At 45.5% G+C, this 20,533-nt stretch overlaps 1 non-coding gene across 1 annotated transcript; it reads left to right on the forward strand.

Annotated features, from left to right (window-relative positions):
• Positions 1-17,848: 17,848 nt before the first annotated feature.
• On the forward strand, positions 17,849-17,983 carry LOC133773085 (small nucleolar RNA SNORA70). The gene has a single exon (XR_009867871.1). It is a non-coding gene; the product is annotated as a small nucleolar RNA SNORA70 (small nucleolar RNA).
• The last annotated feature ends 2,550 nt before the right edge of the window (positions 17,984-20,533 follow it).

Raw genomic sequence — 20,533 nt, forward strand, 5'->3', positions numbered from 1 at the left:
GGAGCAGCCAGGAGTCCAACTGGCATTTAATACCAAGGTCCCAAGCAGTAGCATCTTGGGATTCTTGTATCCCATATCAGAGAACCCAGGATTGAGCCTCGGCTACCCAGCTTCTCACCTAACTCCCGGCTAATATACATGGGAAGCCAGTGGATTATGGTATAGGTACTTTGGGCCCCTGCCACCCACATAGGAGATCCAAATGCAGTTCCAGGCTCCTGCTCTGGCGTGGCCCAGCCTTGGCTGTTGCGGCTATTTGGAAAGTGAATCAGCAGATGGAAGGAAGGCATCTCTCTCTCTCTCTCTGTCTCTCTCTCTCTCCCTCTGCCTTTCAAGTGAACAAACAACTTTTTTTGAAAAAAGATTTCTTTCCCAATACATACTTCTTCATATATTTTGCCTTATTCAGTTGAGTATATTTTCATTAAGCATGTCAAAGGAATTAGCCACAGGTGAAGGATTTTTGCTCAGGTTATCTCACTAATCCACCAAATCTCTTGCATCAAAGAATAATTATGTATGTTAAAAAAAAAAAAACTTTACTGCTAAAGATACCTATCTACTGGCAGGAAAAAAAAAAAAAAACATACTTCCAGATGTCCAAATCCATCAGCAAAATGTTACACATCCATACCCAACACACTTATTTCAGGAATTTCCTTAACTCGACACCTCAGGTCTGCCGCACCTCCATCTGTAAGCAGCATTAGTTCTGCTGGCAAAATACCACAATCCTCTTCAGAAACCTCATATGCTTAAACAGAAAAATCACAAAACCTCCCTATTAACCATCAATAAGCCCTTGAAAAACCAAAAAACACTAGAAGGAATTAATGACTTACATTAAAGACAGCAAGATTAAACGTGATTAAGAAAAACTCACCACAACAAGCAGAAAACAGAGTAGGACCAAGGTGCAGCTGTGACTCAGGATTGTACTGATAGTGGCAATGCCTTAGTTAGGGTGGCTATCGCCGTGTGATTGCAAGGGAGCAGAGGGCAGGACCCAAGCTGTCCCTTGAAATATGGACTATCACCCAAGAAGTATAATTGTAATTGTACTATTTGCTCAGGGTGAATTTTCTACGGTCCAAGAGGTTGTCCCAGGTAAATGATTTGCATCTCTGGGCGGAGCTCTATCTTGAGCAACTACACCGAATTCCCTGGGACTAATCTCCACAATATAGCTCACTGATACTTTCAGGGAGGAACACAGAGGGGCAGCTTGAGCATCACTGCAGGCTGGTTAGAAATGCAGAATGTGGGACCTCACTCCACATCTACTGAACCAGAATCCACATTTTCAGTGGTCTCCAGGTGGCTTGGAGGCTTTTAAAGTTTGGGAAGGGCTGGTTAGCCAGATGGCAGTAGCCTCTGTGTATGAAAACTGATCAGTGTTGAGGTAAGAACACCTCTGCTTATTCAGTGCATACAGAGCAAAACTAGGCCTGGAAGCTTTAGGTATCAGGGCTTGAGTTTCTGAGGGGCTCACCTGGAAGAACCCAACCTGAGAACTGTGTTTCCTCAACCCAGCCATCAGATAGGAGGCTGGCCTCTCAGATCCAGAAAAAGGAAACCGAAGAAACTAGTTGCCCTGAAATACACCGAACTGTGGGCCAATCTGTTAATTTTTTGAAAATGATCCATACAATTGATCCAACTCTCTACTTCATTTGGAGTGTGTGATCCAGTCTGGCAGTCTTAACATTAACTAGATGGGTTCAACTAATAGATTTTTGAGCCCTAGGATGGGAGAAATTGTTTGAAAATATTGTTGAAAAAAATTAGAACATTCACCCTGAGGAAATAGTACAATTACAATTATACTGCTTGGGTGATAGTCCATATTTCAAGGGACAGCTGCTCCCTTGCAATCACATGGCAATAGCCACCCTAACTAAGGCATTGCCACTAACAGTGGCAATCCTTGTTTTATAGATGAGCCTGATGAAGGATTTTAGAATTAAGTGAGAGATCACACAGTAGTTAGTGGCTGGATAAGGGTCCCAGTCTCTGATTTTTCCAAATAAATCAGAGGGCCAGATCAGGGATTTCCTAGCTCTCTGGATACCTCTTCCAGCTTGGAATGGGTAAAACTCATTTTTAGGGGATGATTAGGGGAATAAACTAATATTTTTGGGAAATAACCAATTAATGTGGCAGAGGCTTCTGGTATTTTTTTAAAAATTATTTATTTGAAAATTAGAGTTACACAGAGAGAGAAGGAGAAGCAGAGAGAGAGAGAGAGGTCTTCCATCTGCTGGTTTGCTCCCCAATTGGCCTCAAGGGCTGGAGCTGCACTGATCTGAAGCCAGGAGCTTCTTCCAGGTCTCCCACATGGGTGTAGGAGCCCAAGGACTTGGGCCATCTTCAACTGCTTTCCCAAGCCATAGCAGAGAGCTGGATTGGAAGTGGAGCATCCAGGACTCGAACTGGTGCCCATATGGGATGCCGGCACCACAGGTGGTGGCTTTACTTGCTGTGCCACAGCTCCGACCCCAAGGCGTCTGTCTTATAATTAGACTTGTTTCTAACTGACATAATTAAAGCTGTGGTAGGAACCTTCCCAAGGTCAGAAAAAGAAAAAGGGAGGCATCTGTCCTAGGAACTAAATGCAGTTGTTACCTGCTTGCCTATGAATGCTTCAATCATAGTTACTATCTGCTTCTACGTAACGATTTCAGGTTCTGCTTGTTAGTGCAGAGCAACGATGTTAACCCTTGGCAGACAGCAGATGGCTTAGTATGTGTATAAAAAAATTTATATCTTTAGTTTACATACGCGGTATTATATCAATCCTGTGGCCGCCATGTAACATTAGAATATCCATGCAAATGTATACAGGTAACCATATAAGGGAGACAATGAGGATAAAACCATATGTAAGGGAAAACCCTTATTTGTGCAGGACTCGGACTTTTGGAGAAGAAATTCCACCTTAGCCCTATGCTGGCATAATAAAAGACTGCTTCCTGTTAAGAGGCCTTAGTGTCTTGTCTCCTACATGAATCCTGCTACACTAATACAAAACACAGCATAGGTGCGAGTGTTGTGGCTCAGTGGGTGAAGCCACTGCTTGGGACCCCCAGATCCCATATCAGAGTGCCTGGTTTAAGTGCCAACTGCTCCACGTTTCAGTCCAGCTTCCTGCTAATGTACTTGGGAGGCAGCAGGTGATGGCCTGAGTACTTGGGTTCCAGCCCCTACACGAGAAACCTGGATGGAGTTTCTGGTTCCTGTGGTGAGCCTAGCCCAGTCTTGGCTGCTATGTGCATTTGGGGAGCAAACCAGTGGATGAAAGATCTCTCTCTCTCTTCTACCTTTCAAATAAATAAATAAGCATTTTGATAAAACATAGAAAGCAACTTTCTCAATGAAAAGATTTTGTGATGAGAACTGGTGCTGTGGTGTAGTAGTTAAGCCTCTACCTGCTGTGCCAACAATCTATACTGGCACTGGTTCGTGTACTGGCTGCTCCACTTCTGATCCAGCTCTCTGCTATGGCCTGGGAAGGCAGTGGAGCCCAAGTGCTTGGTCTGCTGCACCTATGTGGGAAACCCAGAAGAAGCTGCTGGCTCTTGGCTTGGGACCAGTTCAGCTCCGACTGTTGTGGCCATTTGGAGAGTGAACCAGCGGACGGAAGAGCTTTCTCTGTCTCTCCCTCTCTTTGTCTGTAACTCTGCCTCTCAAATAAATAAATAAATCTTTAAAAAAAAAAAAAGATTTTGTGACATATACCTGTTTTATTCTCTACAGCAATTATAAGGCAGCAAAATCACTTAAGTGCCGTTGTCTTCAAGGCCCTTTTCCAACTCCAGTGCAGCTGGAAAGTTTGGACCTAAATAAGCATCTGGGGTGGACTTTTAGCACAGCGGTTAAGATGTCACCGTGGTACCCACATCCCATATGGGAGGCCCAGCTTTGAGTTCTGGCTCCTCCTCCAAAGCTAGGTTCCTGCTAATGCACACCCGGGAAGCAGAAGGTGATGTCAAGTACTTAGAACCCTGCCAATCATGGGGGAGGCTAGGATGGAGCCCCAAGCTCCTGGCTTCAGCTTGGGCCAGCCCTGGCTGTCTGCGGGTATCCGGGCTGTGAACCAGCAGATGGGAGATCTCTGTCTCTGTCTTTGTTTCTCTGCTTTGTAAATAAATAAATAATATAGATAAAGACATTTCAAAGAAGCACCTGAGATGGCAGATTTTCCTACTCTTCTCACTACAGTTTATCCTAGAATTAAAAGTAAAGATTTAACATTTTCACTTCTGCGGCTTCCTAATCCCTAAAGCACGGGAACTGAAGCCTATTCCACACTTACACCAAGGCCCCACCTCTGCAGGGCGGAGCTGGAGCAGCCCCTATTGTTCTGTGCTTCCTTTCTTTGTCCACTTGCAGCCTCTGGGCAGTCACCTTCAACCATCCTTCTCCGGCTCCCTGGGATCTAAAAAAAGCCTGGGGTTTTCCCTGTTGCTGGCTAGTATAAGGCAAGTACTGCTACTCCCCTATTTTAAAACTTCCCTTTCCCTATAAGGAGCATTTCTGTGGCCACTGGGGACTTTTTACAACTAATACTAAAACATGGTGATTCAAGCAGCTCAAAGGGATTTACATATACTCTTTCAAAATGATAAAAGAAAGATACAAATAAGCAGCCAGCAGGGTGCACATCCTGGGAGGGAAGTGGGACTAGGTGAAGGGAAAAGGGGGTACTTTTATTTCACCTGACTTGTTAAAATATTTTTGCAAAGAAAATAAGTATATAATGTATTACTTAACTAATTAAAGTCATCACGGAATAACCAGATTACAGGATCAAGTTAATTTTAATCTACATACAGCAGTCAAGTTCCCCATTCCTGATCCCCACCCCATTCCCAAAAGTCCCTGTAGGTGAGGTCATTTATGTTCTATTAATGTTCTAAATGTATCTAAACCTATCCAAAGCTGCCTTCCTTCTCCAAGATGGGATCATAAAACATGGCTCTGAATTTTATCTATTCACCCAACACTAGACCTTGGCTGTGGACTCTTAGTAGCGGGCCTGAATAACTTCAATTTTCAGGGCAATTTTAGGTTCACGGCAAAATCAAGCAGAAAGTACCAAGAGCTGGCACAACCCCCAGCCCCACACGAGCACAGCCCTCCCCACTCCCCACGTGGCCCACCAGAGCAGCGCATGGGGATATCATTACCCAAGTTCAGAGCTGACTTTAACACTGAGTTCAGCATTGAGTGTTGTGCAGCCCACGGGTTCTGACAAATGTAATGAGCTGTGCCCATGTTGGACCACACACAACAGTTCCACTGCCCTAAAACCCTCTGCACCCCACTCTTCATCCCTTCCTCCCCTCTTAAGCCCTGGTGAACACTTATCTTTCCCTGTCTCCATAGTTTTGCCTTTTCCAGCAGGTCCTATGCTTGGAATCATCTAGTAAGTGGCCTTTTCACATCGGTGACTTTCACTAAGTAATATACATTTAAAGTTCCTCCGTGGTCCTTCGCAGCCGGATAGCTCATTTTCAAAGGTTTATTTATTTGAAAGAGAGAGAGAGAGAGAGAGAGAGAGAGAGAAATAGGAATATCTCATCTTCTGGTTTATTCCCCAAGTACATGAGCCATTACTGCTGCCTCCCCTGGTGCGTGTCACTGGAATCTGAAGCAGAGCCTGGACTAGGACCCAGGAACTTGGATATGGGGGTGCAGCCAGCCCAGGGCACATTTCAACAGCTGTGCCAAGTGCTCCCCACCCCCACCAGGTGTGTATATTTTTAAGCGAAAAAAGAAAAGCAGGAGATAGAACTGATTGTAGGGGGCTAGCCCAGTGGGTTAGGCCTCACTTGGGACTTCCATGTCCCATATTGGAGGGCCTGATTCTAGTCATGGCAACTCCCCTTTGGATCCGGCTTTCTATTAATGTACCCGGAAAGGCAGAAGATGATGGCTTAAGTACTTGGGCCCCTGCCACCTACTTGGGAGACCTGGATGGAGTTCTGAGCTCCTGTTTTTGGCCTGGCCACAGCTCTGGCTGTTGTGGTCAATTAAGGAATGAAACAGTGGGTTGAGATCTCTCTTCTCTCTGCCACACTGCTTTTCAAAAAAATAAATAAATAAAACTTAAAAATAAGAAACTGTTTTAAGGGTGGTAAACTGTAAAAATGAGAGTAAATTTTATTTTATGTACATTAAGAAACCCTGGAAACAGACTCCAGAGAAATAAGGTAAATCAGGAAAGAAGATTTTCAAAAACTTTTAATTTAATTTAATTGGCTCACTCCCCAAATGCCTGCAATAGCCAGGGCTGGGCCAGGCCAAAGCCAGGAGATTGGAACTCCGTCTTGGCCTCCCACATGGGTGGCAGGGGCCCACACACTTGAGCCCTCCTCTGCTGCCTCTCAGGAGGCACTAGCAGGAACCTGGATCAGAAGCAGAGCTGCAATTTCGATCCAGGCAATCTGATGTGGGATGCTGGTGTCTCAAAGAACATCTTAACTGCTGCAACCACACACTTGCCCTGGAAAGAGATTTTTTTTATCTATATACCTCCAAAATTATTTATTTATTTATTTTCATTTGAAAGGCAGAGAGACAGAGAGAGGTCCTCCATCCTCAGATTCACTGCTCAACCAGGGCTGGGCCTGGTGAAGTCCAGGAGCCTGGAATTCTATGTGGGTCTCCGTGTGGGTGACAGAGACCCAGGCGTGTTAGCCATGGTCTGCTGCCTTCCAGGGTGCATGACAACAGGAAGTTCAGTTGGAAGTGGAGTAGTGGGGACTCAAAGTGGAAGGTGTCTGGCGTGTAACAAATCTTCCCAGGCAATTAATTCACAAGCTTTTATTGGGATTCTGCTCCCCAGCGAGGTTCACCAGTACTAACAGAGGTTGGGAGGGCTCCTTTTATAAATACAGGGCGTGGGGGTTAAAGGTCGAGGCAGGTCTGATCCTCATTGGTTGACCTTTAGGCACCTGCGGGGACCTTGACAAGGCCTTTTCATCCCCGGAAGTACAGGTAGGGACTCTCCATTCCTCGAAGTGTAAGCCTTCTCTCCTTGCGGATCCCAAAGGTACCACAAAGCAGGCACTGGGAAATTGCTTATGTAGATGTATATGAGTATGTTATATTGGATTAAAAAGTATAAAAATTCTGCAAATAAAGAGTTGATGAGGGGCCAGCACTGTGGCTCAATAGGCTAATTCTCTGCCTGCGGCGCCGGCACCCCAGGTTCTAGTCCCAGTCAGGGCGCCAGATTCTGTCCTGGTCACTCCTCTTCCACTCCAGCTCTGCTGTGGCCGGGAGGGCAGTGGAGGATGGCCCAAGTCCTTGGGCCCTGAATCCACATGGGAGACAAGGAGAAGCACCTGGTTCCTGCCTTCGGATCAGCACGGTGCACTGGCCACAGCGGCCATTTGGAGGGTGAACCAACGGCAAAGGAAGACTTTTCTCTCTGTCTCTCTCTCTCACTGTCCACTCTGCCTATCAAAAAAAAAAAAATGTTGATGAGGAGCAGTGGGAAAAGACTGTTGGGGTGATGAAAGGTGGAGTAGGTAGTAATTGCGATCATACAACATTTTACTTAATGCATACTTTTTCTTTTTGACAGGCAGAGTTAGACAGTGAGGGAGAGAGACAGAGAGAAAGGTCTTCCTTCCATTGGTTCACCCCCTCAAATGGCTGCTACAGCCAGTGCGATGTGCCGATCCGAAGCCAGGAGCCAGGTGCTTCCTCCTGGTCTCCCATGCAGGTGCAGGGTCCAAGGACTTGGGCCATCCTCCACTGCCTTCCCGGGCCACAGCAGAGAGCTGGACTGGAAGAGGAGCAACTGGGACAGAATCTGGTGCCCCAACTGGGGCTAGAACCTGGCACCCCGGCACCGCAGGTGGAGGATTAGCCTAGTGAGCCGAGGTGCTGGCAATGCATACTTTTAAAATACTAAAAATGATAAATTCTATGTGTGTATGTGTATTTTGCCACAATAAAAAAACTTTAGAAATAGAAAAATACAGAACACACACATAGGTACGCACATAAATAATGATTCATTGTTTTCAGACAGAAGCAACTCATTTTGTTTTATAAATATCTCACTAAGAGATGAGGGCATATCCCAAAATCTCTTAAGGATGGAAGCCAGGTTAATGATCCAATGTAATATAAAAGGCAGTATTCACAGGTAAATGTCCAACATAAATAGAAGTTCCATGGCTAATAATTATCCTTAAAATAAAAAAGACCATGAAAGAGTCACAGCTTACCAGTGTAAAAGGAAAGAAAAAGAAAGAGGTCATCTCAATAGAAATGGATCCTGCCAGAAAGAGAGAAAATAGAACTACACTCATGCAACAGTTTTGTTGGTTTTTTTTTTTTTTTTGATGTTGGCTTATTAATTGTAGCAAAAGGGCTTTGCTCACTACAGTATTTCTCAGCCTCCCACCCACCCCTCTCTCTCTCTCTCTCTCTCTCACACACACACACACACACACACACCTTTGTGTCCGGGTCTTTTGTAATTCCTTCCCTAGGAATTTTGCAAGAGGGAAAACCAAAAGTAGCTTAAAGCTGAGTGCTCTTTAAGTCCTTTGTAAAAGAGAAAGCTCAGGACAGAGGGGAGGGAGGAAGAGAGGGACTCCTGCTCCTGCCTGGGAAGCCAGGGTAGGGGTGGGGAGGAGGGCACCTTCTGAATGGGGAGGGTCTTGACATCCCAGAAACGCTAGTACTGGGCAGCTGGTAGCCCTGGGAGGGGTGAAGACTTCAACATGGATGCTCTGGACCCCAAGGTGTCCGCCCACATGCGGATAGCACAGCGCCGCTGCACCCTTGTTCACCACAGGGCTCGATGGCTCGATGACAAGATGCTAGAAATGTGAGGTCTTCTGCCAGCACCCCAGGCATCACATGTTGATTGATAATTAATTTGTCATCACCTTAGTCTGATGGGAATCCAGGCTTGGGAATCAAGGTAGTATTTTCCCATTTCGCACAAGAGCTTAAAATCATACCCAATGTATTAGCTTCACATGAATATCCTTTTGGAAATTTTTTTTCTGATGTTATCAGTTATTTAATTGTAATCTTCCTATTTGTGAGAATGACTTCCATTTGTTAGAGCAAAAACAGATTGCAGGTAACCTGGAGCTGGGGAACAGCTCTGAGTTTTGTTAAAATTCCAAATCCATGGCTTTCAGTCAGCCTTGTCCTGCTCTATCAACTCTTTCTTGGTGTGGAAGATCTACCTTCCTGGTATCTGGGCTCCTGGAGCTGTGAGATGGTTTGGGCAAAACTTTTTTAAATATTTATTTTTAATTTGTTTGAAAGGCAGAGTTAGAGAGAGAGAGAGAGAGAGAGAGAGCGCACTGGTGGTACAAGATTGGCTTGTTCATTCCACTATTGCACTTGCAGTAACAGCATTGTCTACCTGGGAAGACCCAGTGAACACACATAGAGGGTATTAACAGTACAAGCCAGAAAAATGGTGAAGACCAAAGAAATGTGCAGAGTAAATACTATTCAGAGCAATTTGGATGAAGATACAAAACTTTTCTCACAGGGAGCACCAGAGGAGTTTACAAGGGACATAGGATTTGAATTAGCCATTATGTGAATGATATGTGAACCAGAAATTTCGTTAAGGGATGAGCAAAGGACAAGATGGAAGGGCAGACAGGAATTTGCTGCTGTGTGAATTGGCTGGGCTGAAGAATCTGGATGGGGCAACCAGGAGCCACCACAGGTTTAATGAGGATCATGATGAAAACAGACTTGGAGAGAAGCATGTGACCCGCGGGGTTATAGTTTAGGGCCTAGGCTAGTGCTTCAATACGGTCTGAATTCAAACACAGAATCAAAAAGACAACAGGATTATCTGGGAGAATGAAAAGATATACCTTTGGTCTTTACTAGTTAAATAAGCCAGGTCATGGCTAAATATTCCCTTCCATCTGTGGGGAATAGATCCATTTCTCACAGGAGCATGTCAGGAGCACGGGAGCAAATGGCGCCCTCTGGAAAGGAAACTCTTTCAGCTCGAGCCGATTTTAACGGCAGCTCAGATTCTATGGCCTGCAGATTCATTTAATCCCCTGCTTTACATGCTGAAGCCCCATGGAACCTCAGATGTGTGAAATATTGATTTTGAAATTGAGCAATTTTGTAGGAAAAACTTCTACTTAGTACTGGTCTCTAAATTATTCATGACTCTAAATTTTCTACCAGTCTTGATTGTGGTTCGTACATAGATTTTTAGCATAGCTATAATCAGAATACAAATGATTTGATGTTCTAGCATCTGGATTTAATTGGCTTTGTAGACACATTTCCATGTATTGAGATAAGTTACATCCTTTTTCTTTTCAATAGACATAGGGGCTGGTGTAGTAGCATAGTGGGGAAATCCACCGCAGGTGACCTCGGCATCCCATGTCGGTGCAGGATTGTGTCCCAGCTGCTCCTCTTCCAATCCAGCTCCCTGCTCTAATGGATTGGGAAAAGCAGCAAAAGATGGCCCAGGTGTTTGAGTCCCTGCCATTCCTGTGGGAGGCCCGAATGAAACTCCTGGCTCTTGGCTTTGGCCAGGCCCAGTACTGGCAGTTGCAGCGATCTAGAGAGTGAGCCAGTGGATGAAATACCTTTCTCTTTCTCTCTCTCTCTCTCCCTCTCTGTAACTCTGATTTTCAAATAAATAAATACATCTTAAAAAATAGATTTGTAGTGTTCCACATAGCTGAAGTGCCACAGTTTGTTCAACTATCCCTTATTGAGACCATTTGTTAATTGGTTCATTCATTCATAGTAAAGCTACCCAAGCCTCGTGCTCATTCTTAGTGTGTAAGTTCTCATAGTTCCTGCTCTTAAGGAATATCCAGTCCAGAAGAGACAGGTAGGGAAAACAAGTACAACACGTGTAGTCGGGATGGACCCTCCTGTTTCAGGACTATCTATTCTGCCGCAGGCCCCTCCTGGGGCTACACATTGTGACACAGCTTACTGACGATGGCAGCCCCCACCCCACCCCGCTCCCTTCTCTTGGGGCTGCGACTGGGTCAGCTCGGAGGATGGGCTCTGGGTGCAGAGCTGGAGCTTGCTGTGCTCCCCAGACCAGCCTCCAGTTGGCTGCCCATGAGAAGTGGTTACTGTCAGTTTCCCTTGGGAGGAGGTGTGGCTGTGGCAGGCCTGGGAGACATCTCCTTGGGCACCTGACGGGTAGTGGACGGAGTGAGGAACTAAGTTGTTTTTGCTGTTTCCTGAGGATGAAGGCTTAGAATCTACAAACACACGGTGGCCTAACACAGCATACCCGGTTACATTTGGGTTTAAGGGAAATGACGAATGGCTTATTTTAGTACACATATGTCCCAAATAATGCCATCAGTGTCAAGCAGCTACTGGCAACCTCACTCCTATGCTAAGGGGAAAGAGTCAGTATGAAGACAGGTCATGGACTTGGCGGTGAGCGCAACCAGGAAAGGGGCGAAGTCGCAGGGTACCAGTGCAGATCAGGAGCACACCCCGGAGAGACGAGAGACGAGGCTAGGGAAGGGCAGATGCTGGAGGCACTGACCTGCCTGCCAAGCGGGATGGGGTGGGAGGTGGGGGGTTTTGAGCAGAGGGCTGGAAAGGATGTGGTTCTTTTTTTTTTTTTTTTTTTTTTTGACAGGCAGAGTGGACAGTGAGAGAGACAGAGAGAAAGGTCTTCCTTTGCCGTTGGTTCACCTTCCAATGGCTGCCGTGGTAGGTGCGCTGCGGCCGGCGCACTGCGCTGATCTGATGGCAGGAGCCAGGTGTTTATCCTGGTCTCCCATGGGGTGCAGGGCCCAAGGACTTGGGCCATCCTCCACTGCACTCCCAGGCCACAGCAGAGAGCTGGACTGGAAGAGGGGCAACCGGGACAGGATCGGTGCCCCAACCGGGACTAGAACCCGGTGTGCCGGCACCGCAAGGCGGAGGATTAGCCTAGTGAGCCGCGGCGCCGGCCAAGGATGTGGTTCTAACAGTCAGAAATGAATGCTGCTGTCCCAGGTCACCGTCCAGCCTCTCACAGCCCCCTGGGGCTGAGCTCCACTCTCTACCTCACCTTGTTATTCACTAGAAAGTAGAAAGCAGACAAGCAGCAGCCCAGGTTCATGAACTCTAATCCTACATCTGCTGATTTCCAGCTGTGTGCTCTTGGCCATGACTTAATTCTTTTGGGTCTGTTTTCCTCACATCTAGTACCCAATCTCAGAGAAGTCTCATAGCTCAAAGGACCTAGCACGAAGACCTGACATGCAGTAAGCACTCAGCTAATCATCCCCATTTGTTATTATTAATATCAGGCAAGTCTTTACCAATCAATACACCAGTAATAAGTACAAGTTAAATAAGTTGTGTTACATTTCTGAAGGCTAATTTTCTCATGTAAAATGAGGATTTGAACAATAGGAAGGGCAGGCATTTGGTGCACTGGCTTAAGTCACCACTTGGGACACTCATGTCCCATATCGATGTGCCTGTTTTGAGTCCCATTTAACCCACTTGTGATCCAACTTCCTGCTAATGCATATCCTGGGAGGCAGCTGACAGTGCTCAAGTACCTGAGTCCCTGCTGCCCACACAGGAGATGGGGCTCCAGGCTTTAGCCTGGGCCATGCCTGCCTGTTGCAGGCATTTGGGGAGTGAACCAGCAGATGGAAGATCTCTTTCCATTTGCCTCTCTGTTTTTTTTTTTTTTCTGTCTTCCAAATAAAATATATAAATTGAGAATTAAATAGTTGTAAAGGTAGATCCTAAAAATATCCTTGTGTGGAGATTTTTAAAAATTAAAATAAAACCTACTTACTCTGAAAATTTCATATTTGTTAGAATTACTTGAGACATCCTGAAGTGTTTTGGCATTGATATTACACTGCTTCAGAGTTACTAGGATATGTGAAATCAGCAAATATTGACCCACATATGCAGATGTCCTAAATATTCAACATTTAAAAGAAAGGACATTTATAGTTGTTTAAGAAAAAGAAGAAATGTAGAATTCCTAGGAATAAAGTGAACAAGAAACATGTAAGACCTATTTGTAAAAATCTTTATATCAAAGCAAGAAGCAAAAAAAAAAAAAAAAAAAAGAAAAAAGAAAAATTAAAAACAACCCAACTTTAAAATACTGCTGAAGGAATCAAAAGACAACAACTAGGTTTGCCTCAGTCTTGGAAAACAAAACAAAACCCTCAGCACCATAAAGCTATCAATTCTCACTGTTAATCTAAAAATATTTAACACAATCCCAGTAAAAATACCAAGAGAATTATTGAGAATTAGAATCCTGGGAACCTGACAAGCTGATTCTAAAGTTCATGTGGAAAAATAAACAAGCAAGAATGGCCAGGAAAATGCTGAACAGGAAGAATATTGAGGGGAGACTGGTCTTACTACATTTTACAGCATATTATAAGACTTCAGTACTGAAAACTGTGGTACGGATGGTGGTACAGACATCATACCAATGGATAAAGACAAAAAATAGATCAATAAGCTCAAATATATATGGTAAGTTAGTGTATGATGAAAATAGCACTTCTAAATTGAGGAAAATATGTATTATCCAATAGTAGTTTTAGAACTACTGGTAGCTATCAAGAAAAAGTTTGATTCCAACTTAATTTTTAATATTTTTAATTTTTTAAATGGCTATTTTCATCTATTGAAAGGCAGAGTGAGAGAGAGAGAGAGAGAGAATCTTCCCTCTGCTGGTTCACTTCCCAGATGCCTACAATACCCAGTAAGCCCAGTACTGGACTAAGATGAAGCCAAGAGCTCAGAACTCCATCTGGGTCTCCCATGTGACCCATGTCCTGGAGATGCAAATACTTGGGCCACCATCTGCTGCCTCCCAGGAAGCATTCACAGGAAGCTGGATTGGAAGCAGAGTAGCCAGGACTCCTAGCAGTTTGACATGGGTTGCAGGCATCCACAGCATCAGCTTAACTTGCTCTGCCACAAGGCCTGCCCCAACTTAACTTTTTAGTATCAGAATAAGTTCCAGCTGGAACAAAATTTAAATATAAAAAATGAAACCAAAGGAAATACCAAGGAAATATGTAAGACAGTCTCCTGATCCAAGCCTCCTGGAAGGAAGATCTTTCAAATTAAGACATAAAATCCAGGATCTCTACAAAGATTAATATATTTGCCAATGTGGATATAAAAACACATCTCATAAAAGTAAATCATAAGTAGAGTCACTGGCCAACAACACTGGGACAAAATGTTTCAATGCATGTCATGAAGGCCAATTTCTCTAGCAGGTGAAAGCTCCCATAAACCCATTATCAAAAGACCAATGTCCTAATATGAAAGTAAACAAAGGATATAAAAGCCCAACTTGGGGTTGGCCTTATGGCATAACAGGTTAAGCAGTTGCCTGCAACAATGGCATTCCATGTTGAAGTGCTGATTTGAGACCTAGCTGTTCCATTTTTTTTTTTGTAAGATTTATTCATTTATTTGAAAGGAAGGGTTACAGAGAGGCAGAGGCGGAGGCAGGGGAGAGGTCCTCCACCTGCTGGTTCACTCCCCAGATGGCCGCAATGGCCAGAGCTGTGCTGATCCGAAGCCAGGAGCCAGGAGTTTCTTCCAGGTCTCCCATGTGGGTGCAGGGGTGCAAGGACTTGGGCCCCACCCTCTACTGCTCTCCCAGGCCACAGCAGAGAGCTGGATTGGAAGCAGAGCAGCCAGGACTCGAATCCACACCCACTTGGGATGCCGGCACTTCAGGAGGCGGCACCACCCACTATACCACAAAGCCGGCCCCTGCTCCATTTCTGATACAGCTTCCTGTTAATGCACCTGGGAACGGAGTAGATGGAGTACTTGGGCCACTACCACCGTGTGGGAGACCTGGATGGAGTTCTTGGATTCTGGCTTCAGCCTTGCCTAGCCCCAGCTGTTAGGACTATTTGAGTTGTGAATCAGTATATGGGAGATTTCTCTCAAGAAAAATATTAACAGCACAGCTCAAAGAAAAGGAAATACAAAGCATGTTTGCACAAATGGAAAGATGTCAACCTCATTCTTATGAAAAATCAAAATTAAAACTGAAATAAGTCACCATATTGATTTATAATATTGATAAGGATCAAAAAGTTTGATAAAAACTTGTGTTGATCAGAGGATGGGAAAAGTCTCATAAATTGCTGATAGGAGTTTAAGCTGGTACAGCTTATTTAGAGGACAGTTTGAGAGCATCAATCAAATATACAAATACACTATAATGTGAAAAAATATCTATTGATCCATCAATTCCTCCTTGGACATTTAATCTATATATACTAGCAGAAGTTGGTAATTCAACAAATACAGGGAAATTTACTACAACATTCTTATAAGAGCAAATAAATTATGGTGCTGTGAAAACACCATACTATTGAACAGTTACAAAAGAATGAGAAAAGCTGCCTGCACTTTAAATGCAGTTGCTGCAAGGTACATTGTCAAATGAAGAAAGGAAGATGTGGAATATGTGTGGTTCTCCCTCTTGTGTCAAAACAGGAAATAAAAGAATACGCATTTTCTCATAAAAATAGGCTTAAAGAAACTGGAAGGAGCAGGCATTCTGGTGCAGTGGGTTAACCCATAATCCATATCAAAGTGCCTGATTTGAGTCCCATCTGCTACATGTTTTCCATCCAGCTTCCTGCTAATGAGCCTGGGAGGCAGCAGGTGATGGCCCAAGTATGTGGCTTCTTGCCATCATTGTGGAGATATGGATGGAGCTCCTGGCTTCAGCCTGTCCTAGCTCTGATTGTTACAGTAATTTGGGGAAGATCTTTCTTTCTCTGTCTCTCCCTCTTTCTCTGTCTCTATGCATTTCAAACAGACAAATCTTTTTTTAAAGTATTTTTTTAAAGTATTTTTTTTTTTAATTTTTGACAGGCAGAGTGGACAGTGAGAGAGAGACAGAGAGAAAGGTCTTCCTTTTGCCGTTGGTTCACCCTCCAATGGCCGCCGCGGTAGCGTGCTGCGGCCGGCGCACCGCGCTGTTCCGATGGCAGGAGCCAGGTGTTTCTCCTGGTCTTCCATGGGGTGCAGGGCCCAAGGGCTTGGGCCATCCTCCACTGCACTCCCTGGCCACAGCAGAGAGCTGGCCTGGAAGCGGGGCAACCGGGACAGGATCGGTGCCCCGACCGGGACTAGAACCCGGTGTGCCAGCGCCGCAAGGCGGAGGATTAGCCTGTTGAGCCACGGCGCCGGCCATCTTTTAGCCACCAGTTACCAATCCACTCAATTGCAGAACTAATCATTACTATTTCTTACATAACCTCAGAATTTCTTTAACAAAATATTTTAAAAAGATATTTTGTTAAAGAAATTCTGAGGTTATGTAAGAAATAGTAATGATTAGTTCTGCAATTGAGTGGATTGGTAACTGGTGGCTGGAGACATGGGTGAGAGAAACTTAAATGTTGTAGCATTTTCTTATTGAAAAATTAAATTTAAAAAATATGGAAGGTGGGTTAGGCATTGTGGTCCAGTGGGCTAAGCTGCTGCTTGGGATGCCCACATCCTGTAATGGAGTGCCTGGCTGGAAACCCACTGCTCTGCTCTGGTTTAGCTTCCTGCTCACGTGCTTGGGAAGGCAGCAGATGATGGCTCACGTGGGAGATCTGATCAGAGTTCCTGGACTGGTTGTTTTGGGCATTTGTGGAATGAACCAAAAGGTGGAAAACTTTGTCTTCCTCTCTCTCTCTCTCTCTCTCTCTCTCTCCCTGTCTGTTGCTCTGCATTTCAAATAAAAATAAATAATTCTTTAAAAAAATAAATAAGATAGGGCTGGTGCTGTGGTGCAGCAGGTTAAAATCCCAGCTTGCGGTGCTGGCATTCCCATATGGGCGCCCGTTTGTGTTCTGGCTGCTCCACTTCTGGTCCGGCTCTCTGCTGTGGCCTGGGAAAGCAGTAGAAGATGGCCCAAGTCTTTGGGCCCCTGCACCCACATGGGAGACCCAGAAGAAGCTCCTGGCTCCTGGCTTCAGATTGGCACAGCTCTGGCTGTTGAGGTCATTTGGGGAGTGAACTAGCAGATGGAAGACCTCTCTCTCTGGCTCTACCTCTCTCTGTGGCTCTGCCTTTCAAATAAATAAAATAAACCTTTAAAATAAATAAGACATATACATTGGTATGAGGGACATCAAAAAGTTCATGGAAAATTGAAATTAAGATAATTTGAGGGGCAGACATGTGGCACATTGGGTTAAGCCACAACTTGGGACAACCACATCCCACATCAAAATGCTGGTTTGAGTCTTAGATCCTCTGTTTCAGATCCAGCTTCCTACCAATGTGCCTGGGAGGCTGCAGATGATTGGCCAAGTGTTTGGGTTCCTGCCACATATGTGAGAGACCTGGATAAAGTTCCTGCTCTTGATTTCAAACTAATCCATCCTTGGCTGTTGCGGGCATTTGCAGAGTAAACCAACAGATAGAAGATTTCTGTCTCTGTCTCTGTCTCTCTTTGTCACTCTGTTGCCCAAATATATTTTTTAAAAGATATTTTAGCTGTGGCTCACTTGGTTAATCCTCCACCTGCGGCGCTGGCATCCATATGGGCGCTGGTTTCTAGTCCCAGCTGCTCCTCTTCCAGTCCAGCTCTCTGCTGTGGCTCTGGAAGGCAGTGGAGGATGGCCCAAGTGCTTGGGCCCCTGCACCCTCATGGGAGACCAGGAAGAATCACCTGGCTCCTGACTTTGGAAGCGGCCATTTGGGGGGTGAACCAATGGAAGGAAGACATTTCTCTCTGTCTCTCTCTCTCTCACTGTCTAACTCTACCTGTCAAATAAACTTAAAAAAAAAAAAAAGATATTTTATTTTGGTACAAAAATTTTTGAAAGCCTCACATACAATTGAGCTAATGACTCCCCTTTCTTTACGGGGGCCTGATGTGCTGTGGCCACAAACAGCAGCCACCTAGGGAGTATATACAACCTACTGCTTGTTTGGGCTGCCCTATGGGACCTTGGAGGCAGCCCTTTGCAGCGGACATTCATGCCTCAATTCATGCCTCCTACCCCATGCACTTCCTAATCTAGGCTCCAGACAGGTATGCTGGGAGCTTTTGGAGAGCTCCAGGGCGTGGCGACCAAGGTTCACGTTGGCCAAGTCCTCATGTCCATCGGCACCAACCTGCAGAACAAGAAACTCATAGTTGAGATTGTACTACTTGAGGCCAAGTTTAAGTTCCCTGGCCACCAGGAGATCCACATCTCACAGAAGTGGGGCTTTACCAAGTTTGACGTGAATGAACTTGAGGATATGGTGGCTGAGAAGAAGCTCAACCCAGAGGGCTAAGAGATCAAATACACACGCAACTGTGGTCCCCTGGACAGTGGCAAGCCCTTTGCTCCTGAGAGCTCCCACTATTCTGCCCTCACCTTTATTATTTTAAAAGATTTATTTATTTACTTGAAAGGCAGCATTACAGAAAGGCAGAGAGAGAGAGACAGAGAGAGAGACAGAGAGCAAGCGAGAGAGAGCTCTTCCATCCACTGGTTCACTCCCCAAAAGGCTGAAACAGCCAGGGCTGGGCCAGACCAAAGCCAGGAGCCAGGACTTTCATCAAGGTCTTCCACATTGGTGACAGGGACTAACTCACTTGGGCCACAATTGCTTCCTTTTCAGGTGCTTTAGCAGGAAGCTGATCAGAAGTGGAGTAACAGGGACGCAAGCTGGCACTTCAGTATGGGCTGTGGGCATCCTAAGTGGTGGCTTTACCTGCTGTGCCATAATCTCTCTCCCAATAGTAGGCCCCTAATACAAATATCTGTTTAATAACAAATGGAAGAAAGCTGCAGAGGCAGGCTGAAACAGTGGTCAATTATCACATGAGTTTCTTTCTACTGCTCCATTTCACAGGTTGAAGTCCTTTTTTATTTTGAGTGATTTGGTGAAATTAACATAGAATGACATTATATCTATGTTGGTCCCAAAACGAAGTGGCTAATACTTTATTGTTTCCTTAAGGCTAAAACAGGAAGTTCAACTTTAAAAATTTTATTTGTTGGGGCCGATGCTGTGGCATAGTGGGTAAAGTTGCCACCTGCAGTGCCAGCATCCCATATGGGCGCCCGTTCCAGTCCCGGCTGCTCCATTTCCAGTCCAGCTCTCTGCTATGGCCTGGGAAAGTAGTTGAAGATGGCCCAAGACCTTGGGCCCCTACACCTGCGTGGAAGACCTGGAAGAAGTTCCTGGCTCCTGCCTTTGGACTGGCACAGCTTCGGCCTTTGTGGCCATCTGGGGAGTGAACCAGCAGACGGAAGGCCTCTTTCTCTCTGCCTCTTTGTAACTCTGCTTTTCAGGTAAATAAATAAACCTTTAAAAATTTATTTCTTAAAATTTTTATTTATTTATTTTCATTTTATTTGAAAGGTAGAGAGATGGAGACAGACAGAGACAGAGAGCTCCCACCTGCTGATTCACTCCCCCAAATGCTCACAGTGGCCCTGAGATGAGGGTTATGGGGGTGCCCAAGCCGGGAGCCAGAAATTCAATCTGGGTCTCTCATGTGGATGACAGGGATCCAGCTACATGCTGTCTCCCAGGGTGCATATAGCAGACTGCTGAAATTGGGAACAGAGGCAGAACTTGAATCTAGGCAGTCTGACATGGGTGTGGGGCGACTCAATCTGCAAGTCAGCCGCTAGTCAAAGCCTGCCCCAGTGTAGCTGGATGCTATGGAGGGTCTTTGCTTTCTTTGGTTTTGAAGTCCTTTTGCTTGGGAAAATTGAAAATTATATGATTAAACATTTCTCCCATCGGCATGTATGCCTAGAAAAACACTTCCCAGAGCCGGCACCGCGGCTCACTAGGCTAATCCTCCGCCTTGTGGCGCTGGCACACCGGGTTCTAGTCCCGGTCGGGGCACCGATCCTGTCCCGGTTGCCCCTCTTCCAGGCCAGCTCTCTGCTGTGGCCAGGGAGTGCAGTGGAGGATGGCCCAGGTCCTTGGGCCCTGCACCCCATGGGAGACCAGGAGAAGCACCTGGCTCCTGCCATCGGAACAGCGCGGTGCGCCGGCCGCAGCACGCTACCGCGGCGGCCATTGGAGGGTGAACCAACGGCCAAAAAACGGAAGACCTTTCTCCCTGTCTCTCTCTCACTGTCCACTCTGCCTGTCAAAAAAAAAAAAAAAAAAGAAAAAAAAAAAAAAAAAAGAGCTGATAATTACTCTTAGACTGCATGATGGTTGCGATGTGGTTCCAGGGCAAACCGTTTCATATAATGAGAGAGATGTGTAACCTACAAAATAAAGCAATGCCCATAATATATCCCTTCACAATGTTGGCGCTATAGCATAGCGGGTAAAGCCGCCAGCTGCAGTGCCAGCATCACATATGGGCGCAGGTTTGAGCCCTGGCTGCTCCACTTCTGAACCAACTATCTGCTAATGTGCCTGGGAAAGCAGTGGAAGATGGCTTAAGTCCTTGGGTCCCTGCACCTGCGTGGAAGACCTGGAAGAAGCTCCTGGCTTTGGATTGGCCTAGCTCCAGCGGTCATTGCAGTCTTTTGGGGCGTGAACCAGC

Source organism: Lepus europaeus, chromosome 13 (assembly GCF_033115175.1).
Source record: "Lepus europaeus isolate LE1 chromosome 13, mLepTim1.pri, whole genome shotgun sequence".
NCBI lineage: Eukaryota > Metazoa > Chordata > Mammalia > Lagomorpha > Leporidae > Lepus > Lepus europaeus.